General features: G+C 34.1%; 1 protein-coding gene across 1 annotated transcript in view; it reads left to right on the top strand.

The window, feature by feature from the left end:
* Positions 1–261: 261 nt before the first annotated feature.
* LOC105217010 (protein decapentaplegic) overlaps positions 262–17414 on the top strand; it is a 114051-nt gene continuing 96898 nt past the window's right edge. Inside the window, exon 1 of the mRNA XM_054228155.1 lies at positions 262–774. The gene's annotated coding sequence lies outside the window, so the exon portion shown is untranslated. The remainder of the gene's footprint in view (positions 775–17414) is intronic.

Here is a 17414-nt window from a genome sequence, read left to right as displayed (position 1 = left end):
GTATGCCTATAGTGTATGTGTGATTGCGCGCGAAATGTCAAAGAGCCACTGACACAGAGGTCACATTATTGTGTGATACAGCAGTGAATTTAGCGAAAATTACAATAAAAAAATTTGAATAAATAAAGAAAATTATTTAAAAGCTATAAAAAAGTAAACAAAACAAATTTGAAAGTTAATAAATTTAATTATAAAAAAAATTTATTACGAAAAATTTTTATTTCGAAAAAAATTATTAAAAAAAAAATTAACTTCTAAAAAAGATATTTACGAAAAAAGTCTATAATAAAATTGTTTTCAAAAAATAAAAATTCGAAATCCGACTTCGAAAATTCGAAATTAAGTTCGAAAATTCGAAGTTCATCAAAAATTAAAATTCTTCAAAATTTTATCCATTAAACACGTAAATTGCAAAATTTCATTTACAAATCAACAAATTACCTAATCTAGTGAATGCAAATAATACATCATATTAGTGTCTTGAATTTTGTGCGAAATTCTGAAAATGAAGTGTTTGCTAAATGCGCAAATCGATAACACAATCAGCATTGTATTGCTAATGTTGTTAATTGCGTTGAATTCGCGTTGTGTCGATTCAAGCTGAATTGTGTTAAATAATTGTGATGTTCGTTCACCAACAGCTTTAGATTAATACATTCAATTATTAATGAATTTACTACGCAAACTACGAGATTACCAAATATTTTGGATACTTTTTAGACATAAAAGTGGACTTAGCAAGAGCTTGAGGTGGAGATTTTAAAGTGAAGAAAGGTGAGTGACAACAATATTATTTTTTTTAATAATTTTATAATATTTTTTCTAATTATTTCAAACTAATACTATAAATTTATATTGTATGCTATTGAAAAGAAAAATGAGGGTATTATTTTGTAATTACCCTCGATTAATGAGCTTTTGAAGCTTTTAATCTCTCTTATCCATAAATTTAAGCTCCAATTAAGTTGACAACTACGTTTATCAAACATAAAAACAACAACAATTAGTTACCTTCAAAGCCTTTGACATTTCTTATTCCTAACCGGAACTCGTTAGACAAAATACTTGCCACCTGTGCCACTAGGCCAACGAACTTGCTGACGAGGTTAACCGCAACATCTTTGCGTTGAATAAATTTTCACAATTTTTAATAAATTTGGTGCCAGCTAGTCGTAATTTTTCCATTTATTAAAAAATGAAATGAAGTAGAAAAAAATTGGCTGCAAATGTGTTTGACACGCGACAAAATTCAGGAAAAAACCAGAAATGACCAATAAATTAACATAAATTATGCGATACTAAGAGGTAGAGAAGAGGTATGCATATCATTTTCAATAGCTGCTTATGGTTATATACCAGGTAGTATACATAGAAATAAATAAGCAAAGATGTGGTAAAGAAAATTTGGGCTAGTGAGAGAGATAAATAAAAGTATGTATGTGTAGGTGAGAGTTTATGTTACCAGCTAAATATGTAGAGCTAACTGTATACGAGATTATCTGCACCCATTATCTGATTATTCTGATTCATCTGATTCACATATTTTACTCTATACAAAAAGAAAAAGAAGTGGTTCGAATTTAAGCTATGTGTAACTAGTTTGAGACCACTTTTTAGTATAATGATAGTTGAGTTGTCGATGATTCCTAAATATACCATATAAGCTACTGTCAGAAATGCTTTATCTAATCAAAAAAACAAGAAAAGTGCGTTTTTCGGCATAAATGAGCATATTCTTTCAAACAGTCACTTCTCCATAGATAAAATAAATGGCCCAGCTTCTTATAAAAAAAAAGCTGAAAAAGCTTCTTATAAAATGAATTGAGAATTGGTTTGAAATGTGTAGATCTCTACTTCCGAGCAAATAAATCTCTCTCAGAGCCAACTAAAGTTCCTACTGGGTATTCTTTAATATACCATAATTTTGACTTCAACTTCTTTACATATGTATGTATACTTCCATATTAGTATATGAGTAAGTAATATGAGTATATATGATACCACAAAAGTACTCGTATAACCGGCAGATATGTTACTTTTGACTAACTAAGCGCTTGTACCGAATTTATTAACATATTTCTTACTTAATTATGAATATTATATACGAATGTCCATATGAGGTGTGAAATTGATAGCTAAACGAGATAAAATATACAACGCTTGTCAGAGTATGTGCTCAAGATACGCGGCTTATAGCTGTAGCACAAGCATATGCATATGAGATATATATGTATGTATGGATGTGCTCTTGGTTATGCGTGAATACTGAATATGAAGGTCTACTACTTTCAGTTAAAATTTTAAGAAAAAAAAGGAGAAAAAAAGATTTTTGAATAGGTTTACATACTCGTACATATGTATACACTTAAGTGATGAGAGGCACTAGTATATGTGTATTATATATAAAATGGTAGAGTAGAAGATAATAGTAAAAGAAAATTAAAAACGCTTACAAAAACATTTTTAGTTTGCCTCATGACTGTATTCACTCAGCAATTAGTTGATTTCAAAATATTATTAATAAAATAATTTAATTTTTGTAGTCTTTAAATCGGGTTACTTATACGCCATGTCGAACAAATGGTAAACTTATATTTTTTCTACTATAAATGTGCAAAGTAAAGAGTAAAGACCGACCAAAACCACGACTATAGAGAGTGAAAAAGTGAAAAAAACTGGGAACACTTTTATGTCCCAGTTCTGAAGGCTTCAAAAAAGCATTCAATCTTCAATATCTCTCAAATATGTTCCTTCAAGATACAGATCTCTCATGCAAGTTCATTTTCATCAACTAATTTTTCCCTGTTCCTTCACCTATACAGCCAGTCAGTCAGTCCCCTCTCCCATTTGACAAGTTATCACACAAATTCTTTAATATTAATCAAGGAACACTCACTTGATTAGCAGCAACTCATCGCATACAAGAACCACTTGGCAACTCAATCGACATACGATGCTGTCGACGAGATAAATAGGGGCAGTGCTGATAGCAGGCGGTGAGCTGGTGTCCGACAGTGGCTACACATTTTTTTTGTGTGGAAATGTGATACATACTGTTAAGCGTAAAACGGTAGCAACATTGCTTGTGAGGCCAAACAGGTGTTGTTGTGTTATAGTTGTCGAGAAGATGTTGCAGCAACATTTTAACGACATCAATTTAGACACCGATGACTGCGCTACTTAACTCTGTTTGTGGTTGTTGTAAAGACACATTTGTTGTTGTAAAGAAAACTCTAAGCTAATGTTGCTAGGCTTGTATGTTGGTGTTGTTGCAGTTGTTAAATTAATCACACAACATTTTTGCGCAATAGTTTTACATTTGCTGTTGTGTTTATAGACAATTTTTTATTGCTTTCCTCACAAACTTTGGGTTATGCTGAAGACAATGATATTAGCCATAGAAAAATACTAATAGAGACTCTTGCTTCTCGATCATTTAGGGGTTTCTATCTTGTGGAAAATAGAAAAGGTCTTACTGGTCCCAGGGAAAGTTAAGCGCGCCAAAAAGTATGCTTCAATGAATTTTTTTTTTCGAGAAGTTTTACAAAGTAAATTTTTTTGATAAATTTTGAATCAGACTGTATAAGGGTGGGCAAGATTATTACTAGAATAAATAGCTCCGAACCTAGTGATCTCCTTTTGCTAGCTTTTAACTAGAAATATCTGGTCAGTCCAGATTTAGACAGAACAATTTTGGTAAGCTCTCTTTCTAGGAATAGTATTCTAACCAGAAGCCAAACTCGGGGTTCTTTACAAAATCATAATGAAATGCTAGACTTTCTCCAATTTCTTGATAATTTTTAGGGATGCTTAAAGAAGACATCTTCTAAATCCTCGACCACTATCTCTCAGGATCCTGATCAATCAAATATTCGTTCATCCTTCTACAAACTTCATACCATCTTCTGCAAACCCACACCTCACGATTGCAACGGTCAGCATGCAACACTGACACTGAAAAGCAAAACCCAAAACAAAAACAAAATAATAAAAACAACACGAGCAACATTCGTGATCACCACAACTGGATTACCGCCGATTTGACTTCCAGCATATTTTGTGTGGTGTTGTTGTTATTGATGATCATATCGCTGTTGCCGTTGCTGCTACCGTCTACCAAGCGTCATTCTGCTATCTTTAGTTTTAATTTTTCGTGTTTTTTTCGCCCATACACAACAACAGCAACAACACTCACACAAACAGTTAACATTTAATAGCAGAAATATACAACTTTTTTATATAAAATGCTGATGACCAGTAGCAGTCGCAACTGAAAATTATTGCGCATCTCGTTATCGCACCTGTTGATCGAGTAGATAAATAGTTGGTTGTTTAACTAGTTGTTGTTGGTGTTGTTGCTTGCTTTTTTTGTTGTTTGCTTGTTGTTGATTGCTTGTTTGTTGTTGATGTTGATAACTTTTTTCCATTGGATTGTTGTAGATTTTTTGGTGTATTTCTGGTATTTGTTTTGTTGCTGTTTTGGAAGTGTATGCATGTCTGTATTGTTGATTTTATATTGATAAATATTTTGTTATTGTTGTTGTTGATTTTTTAATTCCCTTTCTACTTTTTTTAGAGCCGGTAAGGAGGCAGCTCCGTACGTCTTTAAGATTTTCTATTGTTTTAATTGTATTCTTTTTCCTTTAGCTTTTGTTCTTTGATATTTTTCGGCCTATCTTGTATTTGCTGTATTTCTGAATCCCAGTATATGCAAACTTACCGTTTTTCAAGAGAGTCATAGTATAGAAAATGGATATTTCAAAGTATTATTTGAAATTAACTAAAGATCTAGTCAATGGAAGTAGAAACCCTACTAGTTTCTGATTCCTAATCTACGTCACGAAGATCAGTTTAACCTTTCTTGATCTATTGTCCTTGTTGGACAGTATCTTTGGCTCAATAAAGACTCGGACTTAGATTTATATTCTGGATTATTTGCTTTTGAGTGTTTATATATGAACTTCCATTTGGAGATCAGCTGTAGAACCTAAACTAATCAATAGTTATGGTATATTTAGACCAATTTGGTCCAACACTTTAATCTTCCCTACTAACATGAAATGACTTTCTAGACAAAACTCACCGAAAACACCAATTTTTCCATTATGATTTAATGGTTATAACACCAACTCTTATTGATGGCATATAAAGTCGCCAATGCCATCGTATTTTATATCATTAAAAGCTTACCGTTGATGCCATTAATTGTCGCTACCGAATTCACTTCCTTGCGCTTTATACGCCACAGCGTTTTGGCATTAAGAAAATCAAACTCGCTTTAAGTTGTTTGGCTTATGCCACTTGTTCATCCATGCAACACGCTTACGGGCATTTGTGGCACCTGCTGTTGCCGCCGCAACGATGATGCGAACGCCAAGGCAATCGACCACTTTTAATTCCTGTTTGGTGGTGTCAATAAACGTGCCTGAGTATGCGTTAAGTGTTAAATGTTTTATGCATTTACATCTACCGTACATATATCCTTTTTTTTACTGGTTTGAACTGGCTGTTGCTGATACTACTGTTGTTTGTATGTGTTTTTTTTGCTCTTTCGGAAATATTTTTGTTTTTCAACCAACTGACGTAAATAAAATAGTATTTCTTTTTAATTGAGTTAATTTAATTGAATTAATTACTATGATTTAATTAAAAATAAATAAATCAATGCATTAAAGAAGTGATTTAAGTGGAGCCAATTTGATTAACACGGAATAAACTGGGTACTGAGTTGAAATGTAAAAGATTTTTGAGATAATTAAGTCAAATGAGGCACTTAAAATATTTTTTATCGGTTTTTAATTACTTAATTTAGATTTAAATAATTTCTTTATAAATTTTTTTTTTTATAAAATTAAATGTAAACTCAATTAGGCTAATTTAATGTAATTTGCTGCTATTAATTCAATCAGTATAAGTTAGTCACCTTAATTCAAGTGACCTAATTTCAATCAAAAAACTTTATTAATTTTCGTTAAACTCATTTAGCATATTAACTTAATTGAATTCAATTGAATCGAATTGAATGACATTAAACCGAATTATGTTAACAGAATTGAATATAATTATAATATATTAAAGATAGATGGTCCCAATTATAGCGGCTTTGTCGTTCAGCTAATATTGGATAATACTGGCGACTTAATTTAATTATAAATAAGAGTATTTCTTTCAAACCATGTGGGCTTAATCGAACATAAATTAAGCTGAGTTTATTGACAGAGTTGTTATAGCGAATTAAATGAATTAAGTAAACCAATTTTTCACTAAATAGCCCTATAGCGTTTTTAGACAGGAGCTAATTGATCAATTAACCGGCTTCTGCTCGATTAAAGTGCTTATTAAAATCGATTTACCATACAAAATAGAAATCTACATTTATTTTTAATTGAATTTTAATCGACTTGCAAATCAAATGCAACTATGTGACAAAGACATACGTTCTTTGACTGCGATTGGCTGAATTTTTTGATAAAAGAAGCTACGGTAGGAAAATATTAATCAGCTGATGAAACTTACCAACTTCTTATGAAAAGCAAAAACAAAAATGTATAACAGCTGATCGGTTATCGAGTAGCCAGACGGCAGTATAAAAGGCAAAAACAGAATTCTCAATAAAATTTTTAATTAATCAATTAATTTGGCTTTTTATTATCTTAATTGAATTAAATAAAGTTTAATTGCATAGACTCAAATGAGAAATAAACTGTGTTTAATTTCTATCAAAATATAAATAATATATTTATTTATAATGATGGGCTGAATATGTGACGATGTTAATACTAACGTTTAGTCAATTTAATCGCATTCTTATTTAATTTAAGTTTGTTGAAGAATTTCTAATGTTTAAATTAACGAAATTTGCATACATTAAATCTAAATTAAATCAGTTCCTTTCAGTGCTGTTTAAATTAATTTAATTGATCGACAAATTAAATCGCTTTCATCAAGAGGTATTATAATTATGCTAATTTAAAATAAATTACATTAATAATTAAATTGGATAACTTTGAATTGTTATTTTAAATAAATTTAATTCAATTAGTGTTTCATTAATGTTAATTGTTTAATTTAAATTTAATTATTTCATAAAATAATTCTCATTTTAATAAATTTCAAATAAACGCGCTTAATTTGATCCGTTTAATTATTAAATTATATTATAACTTTCAAATATTTAATTATTGTTTATATTCATATTATTTCATTTTACATACATATTTCAATTTACATAATTTAAGATTATTTTATTTATGTTAATTTTTATTTTTTTATATATTTCTTATAAACTCTGCTGCCATATTTCAGTTATTTTCATTTTTTGATATGTATGATAAACCAGTTGGCGTGTGCTTGGCACTCTTTTGCGCATGCGTTGCTACCGTTCGATTCGCTCAGCTGACTTTGCAGCTGTTAAACTGTTGATGTGATTTCTTGTTCCTTTGCCACTGGCAAGATTTGAACTTTGAAGGCTGGCTACGTAAAATACGTATGCAAATATGCTCATAAATATGTATGTGTTTTTTTTTTGTTTTTTTTTTTTATAGTAGGGGAAGCATCGAAAGCCGGAGTGCGGAACTTTAATCCGCTAAACCTAACCTACTCCCAACACAAGACTCTCCCACGGAACCACCGGATTAAGTATTACTTCGTGGATTAAGTATTGCTTCGCTAACAGCTTTCCATTTATCGGGGGACTGACATATGAGTGCAGTCAAATTTTCCACCATTAAACTACCTCCTAGGGCAATTTTAAGCCTATCTCTTGTACTTAAAAATCGGGGGCACTCAAAAAATATGTGTTCACAGTCTTCTATGGACTCTGTACACAAGGGACAACACGGACTAGTGTCATGACGGAATTTATATAGGTAGCTTCTGAAGCATCCGTGACCACTTAATAATTGGGTCAAGTGGAAATCAAGGTCCCCATGCTGTCTATTTATCCACGAGTGGATGTCAGGTATGAGTCTGTGGGTCCACCGTCCTTTAGTTGAGGTTTCCCACCGCTGCTGCCACATTGTTATGCTCTTATTTCTCTCGTCTCTCTTTTTGGTGTCTGTTATTTCTGAGAGTTCGTTTAATCTTGCGAATTCGTCACCCTGGATGTCTATGGGCGGTATACTTGCCAGTACTTCAGCCGCTTCGCTGGATATAGTGCGGAAAGCACTTATTACTCTTATTACTGAGAGTCGATGTACAACATTTATTGGTTTCGCATACGCTTTTATGTCTAGCGCCTGGACCCATATTGGGGCCGCATATAATATTACGGAGCTCATGGCTTTTGCAATTAAAAATCTCCGGCTGGAACGCACGCAGCCTCTATTTGCCATCATTCTTGATAAGGCGTTATAAATCTTATTTGCTTTATTTGCCGTGTACGCCAAGTGTTCCTTGAATTTAAGCTTAGAGTCTAATATTACCCCTAAATACTTCAACTTTGGCTGTGAAATAATCGCACACTCTCCAATAGTTAGGGTTATTTTTTCCTCAAGTTTCCTGGTACTTATAAGCAATACTTCTGTTTTGTGCTCCGCCAGTTCCAAGCTCATGGAAGAGAACCATTGGCGCAGACCATTTATACACTCATTTCATTTGTTCCGAAGGTCACCGAGCTGTTTAGATACTGCTACCACAACAAGATCGCTAGAAATAGAGTAGCTCTTAGTTCCTTCGTCGGTGTCGAAGATCAATCTTCTGTTTTCAAAATAGCTCATAATAATATTTATCAAGTATTTGGGGGCGCGTATTGTATATAATGCTTTGAATATATTTGCCCACTTTGCTGAGTTGAACGCATTCTTTACATCCAGGGTAATCAGCGCTAAAACTCTGCTTATATTTCCAATGGTTGGCAACGCCAAAACCAAAGGAGAAAAGAAAACAAAAAGGGGATCAGCTGATCTAGCAAAACAAAACGGCAGAATAAATTATGAGCACATTTTTTTTGTCTTAATCACTGATAGGGGAAATAATGTTTGTTTTTTACAATTTGCCACGCAAAAAATAACAGGCAAGTGAAAATTAATTTTAATAAAAAAGAAATTTCTACTTATCTATTCCTGTAGGTATGGTGTCCGGTCAAAGTTTCAAAGTTTACCAGTTTTGCGAGAAGCTTCTGGCAAAACTAATGTTGTTGATGTGAAAAACTAGGAGAATCGTACAAAACCCCCAGGACCTCACACAAAAAACGTCCACTTCACTTCACTTCTAAACTCTCAATATGTATGTGTATGAATGTATGTATGTTTATATATGTATGTATGTATCTGTGAGTATGTATACTTTTCGATGTTTTTAAATGGATCTGTTGGTTCATATATTGAATTTTGCATATTTTAAATGCTTTTATTTTCTTAGCATAGCTAACTTTTAGTGTAAAAGTGAGCAAAAGGCTGATTGGCAAGTTTCATAAGCGGTTTAGTAGCTTAAAGCTGCTGTGAATATGAGTAGATAAAGCTTCTTGGATTTATTTGAAATAACATAAAAGTAATATGAACTAAAGAATCATCAACTTTTCTTAGAAATTCCACTGAATTGAGATGTTTGAAGACATAATTTCTAGACAAGAATAATATTAAGAGATAACTAAATACTGAAACTTGACATCTTCCACCTAAGGATTTCCCTCCATAACTAATACTACCATTGTCTAATAAACAAACTTATCATTTTTATATAATAATTATATATATTTACTTGCTTTAGTTAGTGTGAGGCGAACACAAGTGCTTTAATGCATTTACATATTCATATTGAATTCAAAGTTAAATGCGAAAAAAAATTTTAATTTCCTCAGCTGTTTGTTGTTGCTTCCTTGTAATGCAATACTTTCTTTTCCAATCTTATGAATGACATTACATTGTTTATTGAACAACAAGTTATGCTTATTTGCTTATTTTTGTTTGTATGTGTTTCGTACCTAACCTAACATTTCGTAATCGAAACGCCAATCTGATGGATTTTCTTCTTATCGCTGCAATTATTCGGTTTGAACCGGTCAAAAATTGTAAGTTGAGTAAATTGAAATTGAAATATTATAATATGTAGAGTACTAGGGCAGTTTGAGAAGGCAGTGATTTTTGAAGATTTTTTTTATAAAATCAAATCCAGTGACACTTGACAAAATTATTTCAGTTTTGTTATTTTCGAAAGAAAAAAAAATATTTTCAAACAATCCCACTAAAAACTGCTATAGACTTTAAACCTTAGGAATAATACTGCGTGAAATAGAGAATTAGCATGAAGATTCTCTTCTACTTCCCAGCAAGTAGTCTTTTAAGCTCGAATCATCAGTCTCCAGTTCGTTCTCCCAGTGAACACCATATTTTTTTATTTATCCGTTATCAAAATCCTTAGTAAAATGGTTCAATGAATATTTACTTCGACAAGAACTCTCACTGTCCCTGTCAACTTTATCAAATCGCCCTCATACACTTAAGTTTCTTATATTTTATGAAAAAATATCACTAGCTTGAGTATTTTTTTTTTTTTTTTTGAGGTTCTAGGTGTGAGAGACAGACAGTCTGACTTTAAACAAGCGGCTTGAAATCTTGCTCATTATAACGAAGGAAATATTTACTGGGTACTAATTGATATATTCTAATGCCGATCACTGATTAAATTTTAGACCTGAATATGATTAGATCGCCGAAATACAGTTCCTGTCGAAATAAATTTGTCTGTTAGATATAGAAATTGCTTTGTGAGAATTTGGAAGATGTGCCTATTAAAGGCTTTTTGGCAGCTTCATAAACCTAAAAGGAAGAGAGTCGATCTCTATTGTTATCTATGGTGGCCACATAAAATGACCAAAATTCCAAGTCAAGATAATAAATGATTTAATATTTTAATAACTCACATTAATATTTTAATAATATCACAAGATATTAGATCTTGGGAAATCAGAACAATACGGTATGGATTCTTACAATAAACGCTTGGAACACTCAATGCCAAAGTGTCCACTTTGAGAGAAAATTGAGTTAGGAAAACTTCCTAGGTACTACCGCGAATAATATAAGTTCTCGGGGTCCGGGGTCTTAGGCTAGATCTTATCTACTTAGATACTAAACGAGTTACCCAAGGTTCTTGAAGGAAAACGTAGAACAGTTACTATTTATAGTGATCGACTTCCAGTTTCTATTGTCTATGTAGTTCGATAAGACCTCCAGCCGTTAATTCCGGATTTTCTAATATATAATATGATTTGTATTCCAACTTGTAATAAATATATTAGCGGATATCTTTTGTGATATCATTGTACAACTAATCGGCGACATAGTGAATACCCATAATAAGTCAACATCCTTCAGAGCATTCACACTATAAACAATATGGTGTAAAACAAGAAATAGATAGTAAATAAAAACAAGCTACCACATAATAATAGAACTATTGAGAACAAATCAAACAACAACAACAATAGCAATAGCAACAATAACAACAACAGTTGAACTTCGAAGTATAAAGAAGAATTACAACAAAAAAGTAGTAGTAAACCAGACAGATAGTTATAGTGGCTGCTAAAACAATCGACGGCCTAGTGCTTAATACAGGCAGATATTTATATATAAAGAATATATACTAATATATATGTATGAGTATAACAGATGGCAAAGCGATGGTGAGCTAAATAAGCTAGAGTTGTAAAAGAGTGACGGCGCGTACCAAGCCGAACGCTTCGCTCCAAGTGCCAACCGCCGAGGCACAAAACCGCAGTGACAAAATGAAAAAGAGTTCAACTGACAACTGAGTGAGCAGACGTGAACACGCTTTTGAAATGCGGCTACACATTAGCCACCACACACACACACACACTCACATATGGCAGCAGTGTATTCATGTCATAAATAAATTAATAATTAAAAACAAGAAATTAAATTAAAAACAACAACAATAACAAGAAAAAGCGTGCTGAAGATCGTATAGTATTGCTCGAACTCAGTCCAGATTGAAATCGTAGCGCAGCAGCAGCAGAAGGCAGTCAGCAGGCAGCGAAGACAAAAGCTTGAAACTAAGTAAGTAAGCAAGAACGACAACAGCAAACGAACGAACAATAGCGAACAAAATATGCCAAGCGGCGAGGTGATGAAGCGACTAAGTGGCTGCGGTGTTGGTGGTTAAGAGATCCGGGTGTGAGTAAGAAAGACCAACGCCGCCGCCATCGCTCATACGACATACACATGACAACGACTGTCATTGCTATTACTGTTGTTGTAATTGTGTTGTGCGTTCAGCATTGCGTATGGTTGTTGCGTTGCGTGCTGCGGCCGCTGTTGTGTTGTGGTTGCCGTTGTCATTGCACGCTACGCCGCTGATAAGGAAATATGATGCTGCCAAGCGACAACACGCTTGCTCGCTCATCTACACTCTACTTTGCTCCCTTGCCGAGCGACCAGCTCATCGGTATCTGAGCTGGGCGGTGCTGTGCTGCGGATCGAAGTGTTCCGCATTTTGCGGTGACAAACAGTCTTGTGACGAGCTCGGCTTTGAATCGCTGGTCTGGTGTGGATGTTGTAAGTTTTAGGTATCTTAGCATCGATCATATGTTTTTCATGAGTTAAGGTATTGGTCCAGCTTTCATCATTATGTGTCTCTGCTTACTGATAATATTGAAAGAAGTCGCTGGTTTCAAGTTCTGAAACTCCAAACAAATTTCGAAAAATTTCTTTACTTTTAGAAGTCGGGTGTCCATAGAATGTGGAATGGATGGTTAGAATTCGCTAGAAGCGATCCCCCAACTGTGTCAGATTTCTAAAGAAAATATGAATAAAGATAATTTAGATGTCGGATCCCTATAGTCCTGTAGCATGTATGAACATTGTCACTGAAAGCGAGATCCCGACATATTCAGTGTAAGGTATCCGAAGAAATATTGGATAAAGACCATGTAGATGGCGGTTACTCATAGAATGTGAAATGTAGAATCTCATTTTTAGATGTCTTATAGATAATAGTACAGTCACTACAAATTTCAGGAATTATTAGAATCAGTCGTCGCTTGAGCCGGTCTCTCAACATTGGAAGAGTCAGTTTGCTAAAAAAGATCACTGCTGTTCATAGTCCTACAGATGTAGAATGGAAGTGTTACGGATGGATAGAACTCAATCTCACCGGAACCGGTCCACCGACATAGACAGTGTAGGAATCCGATGAATCTTTGGCTAAGTACCATTTTCATGTACATGGTCTCGTAAAATGGGGAATGTCCCATAGAGTGACTACATTATTAGAAACCATTGTTGCTAGAATCGGTCTCCCGTCAAAGGCAGTGTCAGGTCTCCGATGAAGATGTCGTATGACGTTTGAAGAATATGTCTGCTGTCCATAGTCACAGAGACTATAGAATGCTCCAAGTGTTATAGAGGGGTAGAATTCGCCGACGACAGAACGGTCTCACAGCGTCTCTCCTCTAAAGAAATTTTTTGATAAAGACTTCTGATGGATTATTCTTCAGGGAGTATTTTACATAGATATGCCACAAAGAAAAGATGTTCGGTTCTTTAAATTTGATGGAGAAATTATTTAGTAAGAGAACAAAAAGCCGAGAAGAGTATAGGCTTATATTTTCCTCCATCAAAGCATTCTTCGGGGAAGCTACGCAAAGGCTGACATATTAAAATTAATTCATAGAAGTCAACAATGGCTATTTGGACCATCTTGTGATACACAAAAACAGTCTCAATATAAAAATTATAGAATCAGATTCAATTGTGTCTCAACCCCATCTCTCTCTGAAGTTTCTTCCTACTGTTCATACCTCTAAAGAGATGACACTCTGTTAACCGAAAATTAACTGTTATTTGGGGAGTAGTGTGGTCAATGAGGACGCCACAGATCAATGCAAAGCCCAGCAAAGAGGGACAAATGAAGAAGGCCAAGTGCCAGAAAATTTCAATGTCAAACCGGGCTTTAATAAAGAGACAGATATCAGTCATATGTCAACAAAAAAAGAAACGCATTACAATTGCGCGTGTAAAGCACCTGATTGAAAAGACTGCTGCACAGCCGTTCGTGAATATTAAACAGCCGAGTGCACGCACCGCTGCAATGTTAGGTCCAACAACAGCAACTACAACATTCAGTACTTGTCAGCCCAACATATGTACATTTTGGTAGCACATTTATTCACTTAGCCTGACAGCCGCCACTCGATTACTCAGGCTGTCAGTCACACACTAACTCACCCGTTGCGGCTGTCGGTTAGACAGTTAGTTAGTCGGTCAGTCACTTGGTGCACCCGTTTGTCATACAGTTCGCCTGCACATGCGCCGCGACGTTCCAGTCATTTAGGCGCTACACACACAGCACAGCGAAACGTCATCGCGACTGATTGCTGTGGAATGTCGCCAAACAGGTTGAAAATGTAGGTAGAAATACGAATTCAATAAAATTGCGATTTATTTTTAAATACAACAACAACAACAACAGTGATAGCAGTGGCAGTGGCAGTTGTTGCTAAGTATGTAAAATAGCCATCGACGTTGTTGTTGCTGTTGTTATTGCAGTCATTTGCTGTTGTACGCCTGCTACGCTGCTTTGCGGTGCAATTGTTGTTTGTTGCCAAGAAGAATCGCAACAAAAATGTTGTGCATAAATTAATTTTAGAATTTCTTCCCCTTTCACCCGGAGACTTTCGCGTGCTACAGGTTGGCTTTGATGAAGACGAGAGGAATTGGTTAATGTTGTTGCTATAAACTCAGGATTGAGTTGTGACAAGCAGCTGGAATGTGTTTTGGTTCTCTAACACAAGAACGAGGCTTATTTGGTCTGTGGCTTCATTAACACACCAATTTTGTACCCTGAGCTGAATCGGTTGAAGGGTTGGGCTTTAATTGGTATAGATCTTCGTAAGATTATACTTTCATATATCGAAAGTGGACCCATAGTTTTAAAGGTCAATTCTGGTTCTTTTCCTTATCTTTTCATAACAACCTGAGATTTACTGAAATAATCCCCTCAGATTTTAAGCCCAGAGCTCTATAATCTATACTTCAGGCTAACCACGAAGCTTTTGGAGGTTTATATAGAGAGATACTCGTGATATGATCTCACGTTTCGACTGGATAGTTGGTCGAGCTTCTTCTCCAATAAGAGATAAGAGAGAATTGTAATAATTTGATTTTGCCTGCCAGCGGATCAGGGTAAAAGGCCTGGAAACATTTTCAAATTTTCTACAAAGATTTTTCCACTATCTTTCGAGCGTCATATTCTTTAAAAAACAAATCATGAAAGTAGTATCTAAGATCCTCTGTATCAACAGCGTGAACTTCGTAAATATAGTATTTTCAGTGAAAGCGGACCTCACCGTTGTGGTCTAATTAAGTCTTTGTAAGTCGAAAATTTTCACTAGAAAATTGAGTGAATGTCAACTAATCGAACCATAATTATTTCCAAATTATTTCTAATTAAGTAATTAACTAATTGCTCAATTAACACTCAATTTACAGAGAATTTAGATGGCTGACTGCAACGCTGTAACCCTATCAAATAATAACTTTTTATGCTAAATTGAGTCTGTTTGAATCGCAAACATGATGGGTCAATTTACAACTTAATTGCCTCAATTAATTGACTGGTTTTGGTAAAAAATTTTTAGAATTTCTTTGGACAGTTATAAAAGTTTCAATTAGATGACCCATAATTGTTCAAAATTTGACTTGTAATGAAACAATTAGCTAATTGAGCAATTAGCATTTAATTGAAAATAAATTTAAATTCTTCATTGCACCCTCTGAAGCTGCCTATAACAATTACCAAAGCTAATTGAACGATATATTCAATGACTCAATTAAGAACTTAATTGTGTCAATTAACTAACCCATTTAAATTTTGGTTTTTTGTTTTTTTTTTTATAACAAACCTAACCTCAAAAACACTTTTGTACATTTCTAAAACTAATTCCAACCCGGGAAATATATGCAGTGTTATATATATATACATTTTATCGACAATCTATTATTGTATAATTAGTAATCTAAAAATAGCGCACTTGTTGTTGTTTTCTCCAAGATTTTATGCAAAAAGCTTGTTACATTGTTTTCGAAGCACAAATCATAATAATTTGTTTTTGCTATTGTCAACGTTGTTAATATTTTCTTCACCTTCCTACATATAAAATGAACACACAACAACAACACACTCACATACATACGAAGTAGCAATAAAGCGATAATTATATTAGCGCGCATTTTGTAACTGTAATGGATATATGCAATTAATAAAAAGAGCTAAAAATAATTTTTTAATGGCAAAACAAGTGTGTGACACAAAAACCGACGGGGCGTATAAAATGATATTCACAATTCACTTGACTTACACTTAATCGCAAGCGATGCAAGCCGCGCTACAAACACACTCACACACGCTTACAGTTGCATGCAAATCCATAGTTGTAGGAAAAAACCTCGAAAGTTTTGAATTCCGATAAAATACGAGGCAACTACACAAGTGTGCCACAAACACACACACAGAGACACTGGATAATATGAAAAAAATGGTATTTTAATGCCCGCATTTGCTTGCATCTGATATAGGCTAGGCTAGGCAGCAAAGCGTTTCATTTCGTGGCAGCTCGATGTCTAAGCTCAATTTATAGAATGCGCTTTAAATAGCACACGCTCGCTTGGTTGGTTGGTGTGTGGGTGTAATGCTTAATGCAGGCGACCGCAAAATGTTTTAATTATAGCTCACCTACTGTGCTATTTTTAAATTCTATTCTAGTTAAATTCAATTATTTGCCTTGCAAACTACGATGTCAATTGAACCTCGCTTTGTTTTTGTTTACTCTGTAGTATGCGATATTATTTGTTTAGTACTAATAAGGAATTGTGAATATATTTTATATAATTCAGTGTTTACCTAGAGCTAACAAGGTAACATTTTGAAGGATCTCAGGAAACTATGGGATCGTTGATGTATTCGAGCCTCTTTGAGACGTCACTTGTTTCGCTAATAATGAGTAGAGCAAGAGAAAGCGTGAGGCAGACAATATTCTTATGTCAACCATGGCCTAGAAAGTATATAGATAATGTATATTCTTCTCACAGGTTCTCATTTTAGTTACTGCTTTGTGCGAAATGAGTACCATCTGACTATCTTCGGTTATCTTCTGAGACGGAATTCGACTCGGTTACTGGAATCACCCAATGAGATCAAGTGACAGTATTCATAAGAATCTCAGGGTTAGCCATAGCATTTTTATTTTATAAATAAAACAGATTTGCTTACCCAAGGATCTGTCAGTATAAATTCTGTATTTCGCTTCAAATAGATCCAATAATCGAGTAAGATCGTTCAATCTCCTGGCTTCAAACATAAAACAAACATCATCGGATTTCCTTAAAAAGCTCATATTTCTCATAAGCACAAAATTCTCCGAAGATAACACGAGTACCGGGAAATTATCCTGC

Source organism: Zeugodacus cucurbitae, chromosome 3 (assembly GCF_028554725.1).
Source record: "Zeugodacus cucurbitae isolate PBARC_wt_2022May chromosome 3, idZeuCucr1.2, whole genome shotgun sequence".
NCBI classification, from domain to species: Eukaryota; Metazoa; Arthropoda; class Insecta; order Diptera; family Tephritidae; genus Zeugodacus; species Zeugodacus cucurbitae.
The sequence above is the reverse complement of the archived record's forward strand: the minus strand, read 5'-3'. Positions and strand labels throughout refer to the sequence as shown.